Source organism: Oncorhynchus keta, chromosome 26 (genome assembly GCF_023373465.1).
Source record: "Oncorhynchus keta strain PuntledgeMale-10-30-2019 chromosome 26, Oket_V2, whole genome shotgun sequence".
Taxonomy (NCBI): domain Eukaryota; kingdom Metazoa; phylum Chordata; class Actinopteri; order Salmoniformes; family Salmonidae; genus Oncorhynchus; species Oncorhynchus keta.
In genome coordinates this window covers 23,375,768-23,392,115 of record NC_068446.1, presented here as the reverse complement: position 1 = coordinate 23,392,115, position 16,348 = coordinate 23,375,768, and the positions used below count along the sequence as shown (strand labels likewise).

The following is a 16,348-nucleotide window of genomic DNA, read 5'->3' as shown; positions in this document are numbered from 1 at the left end:
GGCCTTAATCACTCCCAGACACACCTGGCTAACTTGATGGGTCGTGTATTCACCTGGAGAAGTGGAGTCTTTCGTTTGGACTTGTAGCTAGCCAGCTAAACAATGAACTGGAATAATCTGAACTCATACTACTACAAATATGAACAGATTGTCATAGCTGTAGTATGAATATGCAGGTAGCTAAAGCTAACCAACTAGGTTCAATATTAGCTAGCTAGCTAACATTAGGCTATAACTAGCAATGCAAATGGTTTTCTGATTCAAATAATATTACTAACAGATCATACATTTAACATTAGCTAGCGAGCCAGCAAGCTAATGTTCGCTAGCTAGCGTACAGTATGCTTTAACTTGCAATGAAAATGAATTTCTGACAAAATTAGAAACGTATCATATCATATCTGGAATTGTAGCTAGATTATTATATGCTGACCACAAGGCACGTGTCGTGTGCACGAGCGTTGCAAAATAAATGTACACAAACATGTTATTCAATCATTTCAACCAAACTCAAATGAAAGCTTCACGGCCGACTGGAAACATTTAACTCCACTTTGTTTGTAGCTACATCTTCTTTGGCCAGCTTTATGTTAAGTTACTCTGGTTCACACTGACCATGGCTTGTGTAGAAATTAGCCCATCTCAACGTTTTCCAACTGATCTGTCAATAGCGCCTGCTAAATTCAGGGCATCAATGTTGTTGAGAAAAGTAGCAAAACTTTTGTAGTTATCAATGGCTAACGTTATACTATCCCCGATAGAAAGGCTTATCAACACATACTGAGCAGGTCATGCATTAGACAGAAGCATGCTACATGGCAGACCAATCCAAACTCATCTACCACCATGTCCAGCCCATCCATTATCTCAGCAAATCATGGCTAGACGGAAGGTTCCTGACTTTTTCTGTGGATTAAACAACTAGGCTCAGAAGTAAAAAAGTGTATTCGTATTTACAGAAGGAATACAAGTTTATTATTAAGGGACATGAACGTTCACATGTTCCAGAAGGCATTTCTGAAAAAAAACATTCAAATATGTTCAAATGCCTCTCATGTGAAGTAGTGACATGCGACATATGCCTAGATTCCTGAAGCAGGTCACCCTTGTCAAATGCAGATGGGGAGAAGTGTATGGAGTAAATTAATAAAATGGCTGAACCTCCATCCCAATCTCTTAGACGTTGTAATTATGCAATTTTTAGTCTGCTGCATCAATATGGCTTTTAAAACCGACAGACCCAATTACAAATAAAATGTGTCAATGTAATCAGATTGCCCCAAGTCTTTTTGGTGTCTTCTTCCGCTGGTTTAGAATCTGACACTTAAAGAACAATAAAAGCTTGTTATTGTATGAGACTCATTTGCCATTGTGAAGATTTATCATGCAACAGTTCCTTAAAAATGACAAAAGGGCTGGAGGGTGCTCAAGTACAGTGTCACATTCAGCTCTGCTAGGACTACACTCAACCTGTATGTGGCATTTTACCTATGCCCTGCGCTGTGCTATAGGGCTCTTAATGATTCAGAGTGAATGATACACTAGACAAGGACTATGAGTATGATACAAGTGTGCAGAGCCATAACTGATGCAAGCAGTAGAATCAGATGATAAAAAAACAGATAAAAATGCAACTTATGGGGACTGTGAAGAGACACACGCACAGCCACACATACACACGATAAGACACGCACTCTACACGCACATACACATGGATTTTGTATTGTAGATATGTAGTGGCCTGAGGGAACACACTTAATGTATTGTGTAATTGTTATGAAATGTACTATTTTAAATAGTATATAACTGCCTTAATGTTGCTGGATCCCATGAAGAATAGCTGCTGCCTTGTCAGGGTTCTCTCCAGTGGTAAAAAGCCTCTGTTGTTCCTTACCAGTAGTCTGAGTGACAGGGCCATGGTACTGGCACACGTTGCACAGCAGAGTGGACCTGTAAAATTGTCGCAGAACAGCAGACACAGCTATTTCTCTGTTGTCTATTGTTTCCCTTTAATGCATATAAATGGCTGTTTATTCCACCTTTTGCTGACCACTCTTTTAAGTGCCTGGGTTCAATGCCACAGTCCACACAGCCTGGCAAAGTGAAATGTATATAAGTCCTCAGCTCTGAATTGTTAGAAGTCCATTAGAGCCAATCTTATGGTACTGTAAATGGCTGCTATATGATTAGCGCAGAGTACATCTGTGTGAAGTACTTTTATCACAGAGCAGTTTCTTTGCATCCGTATTTGTCTAGAGAGCTGTTAGCAGCTGTACCATTTCCTGGATAAGTAAGAGGAGGCCTGTTATAGTATGCAATATATTTCACCTTAAAGAAGTGATTCTAGGCACAGCTTTTCCCCTCCATCTCTTTACTAATAATGAGATAGCAGCTCATCCATATGCATCTCCATTACTGGAGAGGACCTTGGGAGTATGTTTGTGCTGAGTCTTCTGACCTTTCTTAGTCTAATACAAGTCAAGCACACTATGTTCAATGAAATTAGAAGCCAGCTCACAGACACCCTTCAGATATTTCCTGCTTCATTTGTTCCTTCTCATAATTGCAAATGCAACCCAATACATACCTAGACTTTGTTCACCCTAGCTTTGAATAATATAATACCGATGACATGCTACAGTGGAACACTTTTCCTTGTATATTCAGTAAGTCAAGCCTGGGGAGCCATAAAAGTAATGACATAAAAGGTGTTATCGTCACCAGATGAAGAGGCTGCTGCGATGTGGAAGGATTGGAGTGGGTGGTGGGAGGGGGGGGTCAAAGGAAATATAATATATTGAGTGTATCTAACAAAGAAAGTAGAGCCGTATAAAGAGCCAGTTTGCTCACAAAGGCTGAGGCTGACAAGGCTGATTACATGATTTATATAAACTGGCTGTAGCTACAGTTTAGCTGCAGACGGCATAGGGAGACAAGACAAGACTCATTGTGAGTCAAAGTTAGTACCAGTGCTACGGTTGTGGTTCTGGTAGTCTGGTAGAGGAGTTGGAGACGGAGGAGGAGGAGGAGGAAGAGGAGGAGGAGGAGGAGGAGGAGGAGGAGGAGGAGGAGCATGGGGAAGGGTGGTTGCTAATGTAAAATTCATTTAGACATACAACGAATCATATTAATTAAAATCATAAGTCCGTAACTGATTAACAATACAAACAAATTGGTTCAGAAGAGACTCTGACTCCTTCCTCTAAATTATTAACATAACAGAATCACAGTGAAATTTGTTCTTACAATTTTTTTTTTGCTAGTGGCCAATTTAGTAATCCTTGATTCCACTGAGTTAAGAGAGCGTTAAAACCAATTCCAGCACTGACCCTTGACTAAACCTTTACTATAAACCTATAACTCTGCCAATGCTTAATCCTATCCTTATGTCATCATATTTATATGGGGGTAAATCACCATGAGGATAAGTATCTGGTTCTTAGATTAATAGACCATGGTGGGGAATAAAAGTGGATGAGAAAATGCTTTAGGGCCATATCAAGAGACCTATAATCTTCCCTGCCGTATATTTTCATCTGAAATGATGCCATTACACTTCAAATTAAACAGGGAAAAAACCTGCCAGATACACTGCGCATTATCTATGTGTCCCTCTAGTAATGAGGTTGAAGTCTGCCTTGCTGTGACAGCTCCCTGCTTGGCTGGGAAGTGTTCTTTATCCATACTGGGTTGGATGACTTTTGAGGGTGCTAGTAGTAGATATTATCCAGGATTTCCACCCACAACACTACTGACTTAACATCATGGATAGTTCTGGGAAAATACACTTGTATATAGGCTTGGAGAAACAGATGAACATTAAAGATGTCGTGCACATGGCTCAGCTTTTGGACAGGAAAATGTATAAATACAGCAGAAACTAATGTAGGCAGATTGCTTAATATGATCCATAAGCAACAGGTTAGGTAGAATTGACCCCATATTGAGCATCCTTTGTTCTTTGGCTATCCCCATAGGAGAACCCTTTTTGGTTTCAGGTAGAACCGTTTTGGGTTTAAAGTCGAACCCTCTGTGAAAAGGGTTCTTCGTGGAAGCCAAACGGCTTCTACCTGGAACCAAAAAAGGGTTCTTTAAAGGGTACTCCTATGGGGACAGCCGAATAACCATTTTAGGTTCTAGATAGCAACTTTTTCCTTAGAGTGTAGTGTACAAATAGGTACAGTATATGAACATGTTTCAGGGAATGGCAGGGTCAATACCATGTTCAAGGAAGCAGTTCTAACACATTCAGATGCCGTTGTCACTGTCAGTGAAACTTTTGTTTTACCATCACATGCATATTCTAAAGATTGCATTGCGATATAATTGTGTTCTGTGCACTATAGTGAGATTTACTTTACACCACTCTGCCTACAACAATCTGCTTTTAGGTGACACCATGCATCCCAAGAGAGAAGCCTAAAACCTGCGCACCACTACTTGTTTGCCCCAAAAAGTAGAATTTGGGTCCAAAATCTAATACAGGATAAGAAAGTGAGCTGGGAAGAAAGCGATCAGACAACAGCAATTGAATCTGAGGGAAAAAAATGAAATTGTGGTAAAGATTGTTACACTATGTCAGCTAAAGAGTGCATCCATCACCTTCTCTGTAGATTTCAGTGTTTGCCACAGTGGGGCTGGCAGCTTGGAGGATTCTGTCAGTGTTATGGATGGTGCTGGGGGCTGAGCAGCAGCTCTCAACCAGACCCCCAGAGAGTGCCATTACTATGATGTTCAATTAGCTCACAGCCCAGACTCACTACCAGGGAGCTCCTCTCTAAAGAATAGATTCTCTAGGTAGGGAGGGGAACCTTTTAATATTGAATGTTTCACTTTTGAAATGTAAAACAGACATGAGAACATCAACAATAACCCATACATTAAATGTAAAGAATGTCTTTATTGATAAATATTGGTTGATTGATGTTGTAGAAAATATCAATGCAGCTACTGCCTCGGGCAGTTCATAACAAATGATTGGACTTGTCCTGTGGGTTATGTTTATGTTTATCTGATTCTGGTGGTGCTTGTCGATCAGTTATTGCACAATTATACCAGCTCTATGTGTTAAAGTCAAAGACGTGTTGTATTTTACTAAGTTATTAGCTTTTTTCAATTAGAGGCTATGTGTGAATTTGAATGTATACAACTTTTGACAATGATGTAGATGTGGTTGTGATAAATGTTGGCTCAAGCCTACATATGGCTGATTTGATTTGTCTAAACGCTATATCCAGTGCCATGGTCACCATGGTGATCCTGTGAAAACATTCATGATCTTATCTGGGTCATAACATAGCCGTATATTTACATAAAGACATGACTCTGGGTAATAAACGATGCTGGCAGGATTAAACCATGATCTAGACTAGAGCTCTTTAGTGAGCTCTTTAGTGAGCTCTTTAGTGAGATCATGTCAAGTACAGATGTTTAGCCACACAACCCTTCTTTAGCAACGCAACACTTCTGAAATAAAATGAATGTTATTTGGAACAGAAATCAATGCCTTCTGTAATTTGCCATCAATATCAGCAGGTGTACCTCATCAAGACTAAGTATTGATAGACTACAACCCATACAACCTATTTTGTATTCATGAACTTAAAAAAAAAAAAAACAGAAAGACTAATTTTCCACTCAGAAATTGAGGTTGGCAAATGAACTAAATCACTCTGATTGTATCCAAACCCAGGAGTTTGTTTCAGTTCATATTTCAGAAACATGCGGCCTCTATTCAGCAGTCATTAAGATGTGCACTTGATTCAATTTTGACACGCAGCTCCCCATTTGTTCACTCTCAACTAATTACAAAGTAATTTAGGCAATGTTCTGAGGCACATTTTCATTCTCACTCTCTGCTGTTTTTAATAGAAAACAACTTTTCTTTAGAAGAAAACACATAATGAGGATGAATATATATATATCTGCTGGTAACAGTATCTGCAATGTAGATTATTGGTTGCCCTAAATCATTGGCTAATTACTGTTGGAAATGGACTCGAGCAACAAAACACCAGCTAAAATAGGTTGCATACTCAGGTGCAAAACACTTCCTCTACTACACAGGCATGAGTTCAAATCTTGAGATTGAAATAAAGATTGGTTATTCTATTTCCTCAATGGGGCTGGTCTTTTCCTTGTGGGGAAATACCCAGGGAAATCCTAGTCCTATGGGAAAACAAGTTGTGATTCTTTAACTGAATCGCAAAGCAACCATCCACTATCCATTGTAGTAGTCATTATGTGGCTCTAAAACTGGGCTCTAAAGCTTTAGACAGTATGTGCTAAACCCATTTATAATTATATTATTATTTATACTCAGAATATTGTTGAGATGGCATTCAAAGCAATGGTCAAAATGAATATGTGCACATAGGGAATCTCAATGAATGTATTCAGCTAAAATAAACGTAACGGTTTCATTGTAAGTTTGAGATTTAACCTGTGTTAACACCCTGGCCCAGAGCTGCTCTCGCCTGATTATACATCATCTGCGTCATTCGCACGTTCGCGCTGCTTTCTGCAGAATCAGACATCAGTTTTGTTACGGCAGTAGAGATGCACCGCAGCCTGCCTCATGTAGGATTTGTGCCGTTAACTGCCAATCTTTTCATATCAACATCGGTGATTATTAGAGTTGGGTAATTTGTCTGGACTTGGTCTACCAAATTATCGTTTTAAACCACGTCGGCAGCGCTCTCCTTGGAACGTCAGACCTGACTTGGTTTCTTCACCGGACTCTATTCTGCTTGATATTCCGTTCACTGTCAAAAACACAGCAACTGTAGGAGGAGCGGGAGTCGGCTGTTTTACCTTCAAACTTTGAGAAGGGATAACGGTTGCACAAAATGTAGCATGTCCAAGACATTTTGAGAAAAGTAAACTGGTCGTCGATAAAGCTACTTGGGAGTATTGACGGCAGAAACCGGGTGCCATTGAAAACTCCTGTTGTCTCAGTCATCGCAAGGTTCAAGCATCATTAACTGTGTATTAATTGGACTTGACTGATGTCTGGTTCAAAATAACTCGAAAACTCCAAGGATTGCTGAGTCGACAAGCAATATAAAGATTCTTCTATAACTCAGGTATGTTTTTATTAAGCTATCAGCATAGTTCAATAAAGGTTAAACAACAAATAAAAACATCTTTATTTACATCCTTTAATGATTTATGTTAGCTCGTGTGATCTATTAAGTTTATTAGGCCATTCTTAATTCATTATTTATTTTGCATAATGCAAAGTAGATTCACGCCTCTGGAGGACAACTATAAAGGGGAAACAAAGTTGCCATTTCTGATGGATTCGTGTGTGTGTGTGTGTGTGTGTGTGTGTGTGTGTGTGTGTGTGTGTGTGTGTGTGTGTGTGTGTGTGTGTGTGTGTGTGTGTGTGTGTGTGTGTGTGTGTGTGTGTGTGTGTGTGTGTGTGTGTGTGTGTGTGTGTGTGTGTGTGTGTGTGTGTGTGTGTGTGTGTGTGTGCGTGCATGCATGCGAGCGAGAGCGGGATAATGAGTAACTGAGTGAGTATGTATTATATTACATGGAGGTCGATAATTCCAAGTGACATCAAATTTAACTAGATGAGCAAACTGATCATATCTGATTGTCATTTCTTATTTAGAAAAAATATAATTCCCCTCCACAGCATTGTAATTGAATGAATAAACCTGATTTTAAGACAGGGAATGTCATTTACAAATAAAACTAATACATCTGGAAATATACTCCAGGCCTATTTGATCTCCATAGCGAAATTAGGAACGAAATTTGGTGGTATCAGATATGTTATTATGTGTTGTTCATTCTCATTTAATTAACGATTGCTAAAATAATAAGTATGCAGCTTTGCCAACTTCCTCAGTGTTTTACGATGTCTATCACATAGGCTATTATTCCACCTTTAAGCCCGGCAAGCTCTAGACGCCCCATTAGAATACACTGCGTCGCTGTCCATGGTGCTGACAGTTTGCAGAGCAGAGGCAATGGCGGAGCCTGGCTTTTCAATTGAAATCATCAGCACTGCGCGCTGAGGCACAAGTCACAAGGCAGTACGGCATCATTTGCCTAATCTCTCTCTCTCAATGAAACTCTATCTGGAGTACAACTTTACACAGCAAATCACTGCCACAGCGAGCACCATCAACAGTTCTCACACACTTGGTCGGGGTCAAGGAACTGGTTGGATACTCACAACATTAGATTTATGACTGTATGACACGTTCATATTCAATGCATTTAATATGTATCAATATTCAATATTCATATTCAAAGCATATTTCGTGCCTCCTGTACAGTTCATATCTGACCCCCCCCCTCTGTACAGTGCATAGTAATGATAACACTATGTAGGCCTGCCCTCAAATTGCTTGCTTATCTACTGATAACAGTGATTGTGATAATAAAGGATAACTTGAGATAGCGTTTTCAAGTTCACTCAATTAGTGGCACTGCCAGACCCAGTGGTTGTTACCCTCTGGACTGTTTTCCTGTAGATGGCAGTACAGGTCAGATATTCATTTACACACAACACCATTAATCCTGATAGCACATTGACAGGTGTAGTGTAATTGGGTATCATAGCAAGATATTGGTGAATGATTTATTGTGGCATGGTGATGGCCTAATGTATCTTCAACATACATATGCATGTTTGGATGGATGGTGAAGTAAAACACTGACTTCAGTAAATCTAAAGACAATGTGCAGAGTATACAGCAATGTGCATACTCGGGCATCTACATTCATTGGTTACACAGTTGTGCATGAGACACTTTTCTTCATGTCATGTAGCAAACCTGGAGATCTTTATGAAGGCCTGTTCACCTTAGGCTTCAGCAGTGATATACAGATGTCTGATCTTAACTTGATCACTCTTTTGTTGCAGAGAATTGTCCTGCTGCATCAGGAAATTCAAACGAGCCTCATCAGTTCTCTTTCTTTCCAATGTGGGGGCAGTCGAGACATTGGGATCAGGGCTTGCTATCAAAACAATTGTATCTCAGGCTCGCTCAAACGTTAGGCCTAGGTCCTATTACTGCAACATTCAAATATATATATTTTTTTCTGAAATGCAGCCATACAGATCAACAACTGTCATTTTATAGCTTAATAACACAAGATATATATTAGTCTCCACTAGGCTATGACATACAGGTATCAAGTGTATCCTAAGGTCAAAATGTAGTTTAATTGTGGGTTTGTCTAGCCGTTGGGGCAGCTGCTTTCAGTGTGCACATATAGGCCTGTCGTGTCGGTGTGGGTTCTATTCTGGCCCATGCCTTTCTGGCACAAGTCACTTCATCCCCATGATTGACTTATCCCCCCGATTGATTAAGTTACACATTTCAAAGATGGACAGTCCAGGGATATTTTACCCCCTTGATAAGAAATGACCATGTCAGACACTTTTGGATAACATAAATAGGAAACAAATAAAACAATAATAGTAGGCTACAGTACACCAACATTAGTTTCCATTCCTACAAAGTGTCAGGTAAATCGACACAGTAGATTTGCTCTGGTAACCAATGAAATACTTGATTTCTATTGTATGGAATGGTAACCTATATAATAATAATGACAGAGGTGACAGAGGTGAAAACCGTTAATAAACTACTGTGTTTCTTTGGGCCATCAGTTGATTTACAGATGTAGGCCTGCAGTAGAACGATATACTTTCATCCAGTGTGTGTACTCATCCACGTTTTATAGTTAGGCAGGCTATGTATACTTTTGTCAATATAGTTCTGGTCTTTGGTGTGGATTGAATGCTTGTAATTATGTAGTTTTAATATTTCATTTCGCAGAGCTGTCAAGGTGTTTATGCGTTTGAGCCCATCCAAAGACAATTTAGTTGAGCTGAGACACTTTCCTTTGTTGTGTAAATGATAAGACTATTTGTTTAACTTCTTGAAAACGTTTCAATAAATACAATTAACTTGTGGGCCTATTGTAGGCTTAGGATGGTCACTATATTGCCCACCACTAGGTGAAAACTCAGCTTTGAGCTTTGAACCGGAGATCGCTGCTCAGACCACTGTGCTACGGCAGTTCACTCTAGCAAGCACTAAGAATACTATGAATACTCATAATACATCGTTTTTTAAAATTATTTTGTTTCAAACCACAGTATTAACCTTAACCACAATTAATCCTTAAACTGTTAACCTTTAAGTTGTTTCTGTCTTAACTCTGTAACCACACGGAATGAATGCATCAAAAATAGACATTGATCCACGAGACGTGCTGTAGGCTGCAGGTAGGTACAGTGTGCATTGTATACAAACAACGCCTTCAGCTGCACCCTGGCGACGATTATAAATATTTCTTCAGATATTAAAATCCTCCTGCTGCAGGATTATTTTCCTCCCGGGACGAAATGTGTCAAATTAAGATCCGACATCTGTACTAATATGGTCAATAGGTTCAGTGAGAACTAAGCTCACTATGCAATTAAAAAGTGTTATTTTATTCATCTGTTTTCGGTAAGCAATGCACAGGCTCTGTTGGGTGTCACAGGCATCATGGTTTGGTGGCCTGGCCTGTTGGTGACCGTGTGTTCCTCTTTGTAGAGATGAAAGCCAGAAAGCTTTGACAACAACAGCAATACAATTCTCTTTGTATTTTTCTGCAGGTCCATCATATGAATATTTAGAAAGTGGTACTCTCTCTATCCTACTCTTTTCCTTTCGGCAGGGTTAATACCTGCCAAGCACCCAAACTAAATCTTTCTCTTTACCCCTCTCTAACAATACTACTTTAGTGCTTCCATACTACACTTTTGATTTATATTTTAAACAATCATTCCATTTCATGCTGTCTGGCCATGTTTGATGTCCCATTGAAAATAATTATTGAATTAAGGATTAAATACTGTAGACTGCCAAAAGATAGGTGAATTGATTCCATTTGAATGTCCACTGTTTGTCTGCTTAGATAAGGAGAAAGGCAGATAGAAAACAATTAAAAATATATTCTGAGAAATAGAGATCGAGTTCTCAACATCCGGTTGAAAAATTATAGTGGAAGTTGTCGAAGAATTGAAAGAGTGTGGTGAACAAACATTCACCTCTGAAGAGCTACAGAGGCTCAAATTCATACTCAAGTTTTCATTGTCAAATCAAGTGTTGAGTGGCATTGAGAAGAGTGGATGGTCCTGCTACTCAAACAAGGGCTTTTAGATGAACCAATATTGAAGAAGGAGTTATTTTCCTTTCTTTGGTTCAAGGAGATGGTGGGGGTTGATAGAAGTTAGTTGCTGTTACAAACATGTATTTTAGTTTGTACATGAGAGACTGATTGGATAATGGGCCGAAAGTATTGTATCACTTTCAAATACTTTCTGTTAAACTGCCATGTTTTGCTTCATGTTGTGCTGTAACCTGAGTTATGCTGTTGATTTGTCCTGAGTGTTTACTTGTTTGCCCAGGGCACAGGAGGGTAATGTAGCTAATCTAAATAACAGAACGTTTTCTCTATGAAGGGTCACTGGCTCACTCTGTCTCACATTAACAACAAATCATGTAACAAACACAGGAACTCGAGGTGTTTAGTTAAGACGCTGCTCTATTTCTGGCATCTGTCAGGGTCACTTGATCACTGGAGTGTTCTTTTTTGAACACTTCAAACCTAAATGTTGTCTCCTTGACATACATAACAATAATAATATATGCCATTTAGCAGACGCTTTTATCTAAAGAAATTTACATCCAAAACGACTTACATTTTAAGTATGGATGGCACCAGGAATCCAACCCACCATCCTGGCGTAGTAAGAGCCACACTCTACCAACTGAGCTGTATGTCCATTGTTAGTGAATTAACTCTACACACAGTGTGTGCCATACAAGTTTTCTGTTTTCTCCATTGAGTTAGTCAGACTGATGTGTTCCCCAGTCTTTCAGCATTTTTGTAGCTGATGCTCATTGTCTTAATCATCTCTGTTACCAGCCTTTGTCAATAGAAAATATGAATCTCATTATTTTTATACTTCTGTTCTGCAGTGCTCATCTCATTAAGTTGGGATATCGCTACAATCTGTTTGACCCTAATGGTCACAATGACCGTGCTGTACTGTGGCTATCTCCTTGTTTAGCACAGCTCCTCTACCTGACACAGGCGTGAAACACAGCAATTAGCCACGCGGTCATGGCTAATATTAAGGGGGTGAACAGGGGGATGAGACAGAGGCTGTGTCCCAAAATTCACCTTATTCCCTATATAGTGCACTACTTTTCTACAAGGCCCATAGTGTTCTGGTAAAACGTTATGCAATGTAGGGAATAGGGTGCCATTTGGGATGCAAAAAGAGTCACAGAGCTGACGGATGGCAGAGGGCAAAGCCATGTTACGTAATACAGCTGTGGTGACGGTCAGACTCAGACTCATTGGGTTCATTGAGCAAATTGATAAGACAACATTAGTCAAGTTTGAATATTCCCCATTAGGGAAGTCACACATTAAATTAAGATGGGGAACGGCGTAATTTTGTCTCTGGTGAGTATGACACTGATGAGTTGAGCCAAGTGTTCTGTTTGCATTTGGGTGAAATAGGACTGAGTTTGCTGATATCTTCTTTACCAGAGTACATTGATTTTGTATTGGTAAACCAATGACTGATATAACCTTCCTAGTCATTAGTGGGGATCAGACACTCTTATAGACATATTGATCTATTTCATGCCCCCAGTGTTGATATCATTACTTGGCATTACTTTCCTATGATCTTTAATAAGAAGATTTTTCTCAAGGTCTGGTTTATGAAACCAGGCAGTTTAAACTTTACCTTTACAATTTGAATCTTCACCAGGACTCAAATACTTCACAGAGTTGTACCATTATGCAACATTTCCAGGTTCTGGCTCGAGCAACGACACCATAATGTGATTCTAAATGTGGCTTGGAAAATTACGAGCGACAAAGCATTCAAATATTGAATGCGGAGCTCAAGGCAAGATTTAGATGTTTATTTATTAAATTGCGCTTCCTACTAATTCATGGGGTGTCGTTATTAATTGTAGTCTGTCGTTTTGACTCGCAGCATTTCTTGCACACTCTGAGGACAATGAAATAAGATCTGAGGGAAAGGAATCATGAAGCACATGGCAAATGTTCCCCACATTGGTCATCAAATACAAAACCCTGGGGAATAAAGAAGTTTGGAGTCAATTATCCGCAAAAGGTTTGTACATCTGCAGTCTATATGAATTATTACAGCCAATGGAGCACAGGAGCTCAGATCCTCTCACACTGGAGAAGATAGCCATCTCTTTGACTCACTAATAAAAATGGCTGCTTCATTAAGAGCAGGGGGCCTCTGCCTGTACAGTACTTAAGTTTAATCGGACAGTTCTTGAGGGAGAGATGGGGAGATCAACTGTTGGTTGCAGACAGTCAATTGGGGTTGGCGTCAGCTTGATTATCTGAATGGCAATGTGAAGATGTTATTGAGATTTCCTGGTCACAGTTCATCCTGACTCCTACCGTGGCTCTCCACAGCTAATGCAGAGGCATGACTGTGTGTGTGTGTGTGTGTGTGTGTGTGTGTGTGTGTGTGTGTGTGTGTGTGTGTGTGTGTGTGTGTGTGTGTGTGTGTGTGTGTGTATGTGTGTGTGTGTGTGTGTGTGTGTGTGTGTGTGTGTGTGTGTGTGTGTGTGTGTGTGTGTGTGTGTGTGTGTGTGTGTGTGTGTGTGTGTGTGTGTGTGTGCGTGTGACCCTATGTGTGAGTAATGGAACGGTGGGGGTAGATGGGTGGTTGGTTGAGTGTTATTCAGAGCAAAAGGTTCCATATTGTCTGTATGATTTATGTTGTGCTTCTCAGCAGACGTTGACGCCTTAGAATGGCCAGAGCCAAGGGGAGTGGCAGCTCAGCCGCCCTTATGGGATGCTCCATGTCCTCGCCACCCATCACGTGTCTGGCTGCGTACATTGCCACATTGTGTTCAGTGAGATGATGAGGACTGTGACCTATCCACCTTGACATACAAGATGTCCATCCGCCCTGCTCCGAACAGCAGCACTGCCCACTCCACCAGATTCGCTCATGGCAGAAACAAAGCCACTGACTGAGCCAGAACCTCCTCCAGAGATAGCTAGCATAGCATCTACTAGCTATCTACAGTGCACACGAGAGTAAACAGTACTGGTTTTAAAAGGCATAAGGAATGTCCTTCCTAATACCATTCACTATACAGGCTAGTAATTTATTCTGTTTAGGCTGCCCTTTATAGGTAATGAAATTCTGTTAAGTGAATCTAGCTATACTTTACTTTGCTGAAGATGCCACTAACAAGCTTACCCCAGAAGCTCAGGGCTCCTTCTCACCAGCATTAAGCAGAGTTGGAAATGTAATTATTCTAATTGTTTATTCTCTCTCCATCCTTAACAAATGGCCTGCACATTAAGCTGAATCTCCTGTACTGAAGCCATTGTACCTTACCTTCTATTCTCTACCGCCCCTTCTCCTTTCTCCATTTACATTTACATAAGTAGATGTTTGACTCTGGTCTCAGCCCAATGCTCCTGCGGCACTTCGCTCCCCCTGGCAAAGTTAACAGCAGTTTAACATTTTATTGAGCTACGCTCTGTGAAGAGTTAAACAAATCAGTACTTCCATGTTTTAGGGATGCCTTGTCCTCTACAGAGGCTCTGTGGGACAGCCAGAGAGAGAGGTCTGAGTTTGTACATCGATAGGGCTGCCGCTTGTTTTTTAAGGTCAGAAACACTTGAAAATGTGCCACACTCTCTTCTGTCTCCCCCTCGTTCGTCTGGTTTTGTGTTTTAGTTGCAAACGTTAAAGACCTGAAGATGTTGTGTGAACCTTGTTGGACAGATCATGACCCCTCCTGCCAGGAGAAGTAGGCCAGAGGCCTGTTAGACATGGGGATCATGTACTCCCATGGCTTTATGGGTCAGTTGTGGGGAGAAAAGCAGAGCAGTGGAGGAAGGGAGGCATACTCACTGTGCAGAGCAGACAGCAGGAGGTGGAATAGCCACTGGCTATAAGAGGAGTGCTGGGATATGGGTTATCACCGCAGTCGGAATGAAACCTCTGTCACCTAGCTGTGTGATCCACAATACCTTAGTTTGAGCTCAAATGAGCACCTTAGGTAGAGCTACCGCTGCCTCTCCACCGCGTCTTCTGTTCTCATAAGCATTGGGCCTCTTTGGAGTAAGACGGTTGGTTCTCCAAGGTTATCTCTGGGGAGAGCTGGTATGAATATGGAAGTGAAATACTGGGAATGAAGGTTGATCAGAAATTCAAATAATTCCTGCCAGCACACTTTGGTTGATGTTGACCCCTTTGCATATACTTCTGTTCTCTAACCCCATCCCCATAAAGGAAATGCATGTACAGGAAATGCATGTACAGGAAATGCATTTTTAAAAATTCCCGTTTCACTTTTCATTTCCAATTTTTTTGTAGTCAAATGCTTCCATTTTGACTTGCATGTGAAGATTGTGACCTTGGAACGCCATTTGATGCATTCTGCAGTCTGTATCTGTCTGGCTGTATGTTTGATAGGATAAATAGGCAGGGCCAGTGAAATCAGCCTTTCTCTGTGTGTGGACCTCCATTCAGCCTGGTATTAGACTGAATCAGCAATGGGCTGAGTGGCCCTGATCATTTATATGCAATTTTTCACTCTCAACCCTCACAGAGCACTCTAAAGCTCTTATTACCAACTTAATTAGGGGCTTGAAATCAATGCACTATCACATTAAATAAAACACAAGCAGCAGAGACGGAGGTGACAGATTTCACCACAGAGTTAATTACAGAGTATATGTTACCAAAGGACTGTTTTATGTTGGCTTTTGGGTTTTTAGTGTGCCCATCTTAAACCGCTCGGCCCTCTCTCACTTGGCTTTTACAGACAGAATTACCACGTTGTCCGTGTGAACGATAAAAAGGCGTGTCTGCGTGTAAAAGAGGGAGCAAGATTGCAGTTTGATGGCCAGAGCTGAATCTTTACTGCTGGTTATTACCAATTCCATGTTGGTTTCATTAATTTATTTCCCCTTTTCTGAGGTGTGGTAAAAATGTCTAATGTTATTTAATAAATGTGTTTACCAGCAAAAACAGCTTCTTGTGATGTGGCCTAAACCAGGGTTCCCCAACTGGCGGCCAACGGGCCGATATGGCCCGCAGCTCATTTTATTTGGCCCACCAAGATTTCTGAGCAATATAAATATATATATATATATATATATATATAATCAGCTCCAAGTGATTTAAATTTTTATATCTGTTCCAAATTATTCCCTCGCATAATAGAGAGATATATGTGATCGTATATAAATGTAAGTAAGGCTTGAAATGATTATTTTTTACTCATATCTTATATATGTT

At 40.4% G+C, this 16,348-nt stretch overlaps 1 protein-coding gene across 1 annotated transcript in view; it reads left to right on the top strand.

Annotated features, from left to right (window-relative positions):
• The first annotated feature begins 6,556 nt into the window (after positions 1-6,556).
• Positions 6,557-16,348, top strand: part of LOC118359111 (neuroligin-1) — a 335,662-nt gene continuing 325,870 nt past the window's right edge. Inside the window, exon 1 of the mRNA XM_052480394.1 lies at positions 6,557-7,085. The gene's annotated coding sequence lies outside the window, so the exon portion shown is untranslated. The remainder of the gene's footprint in view (positions 7,086-16,348) is intronic.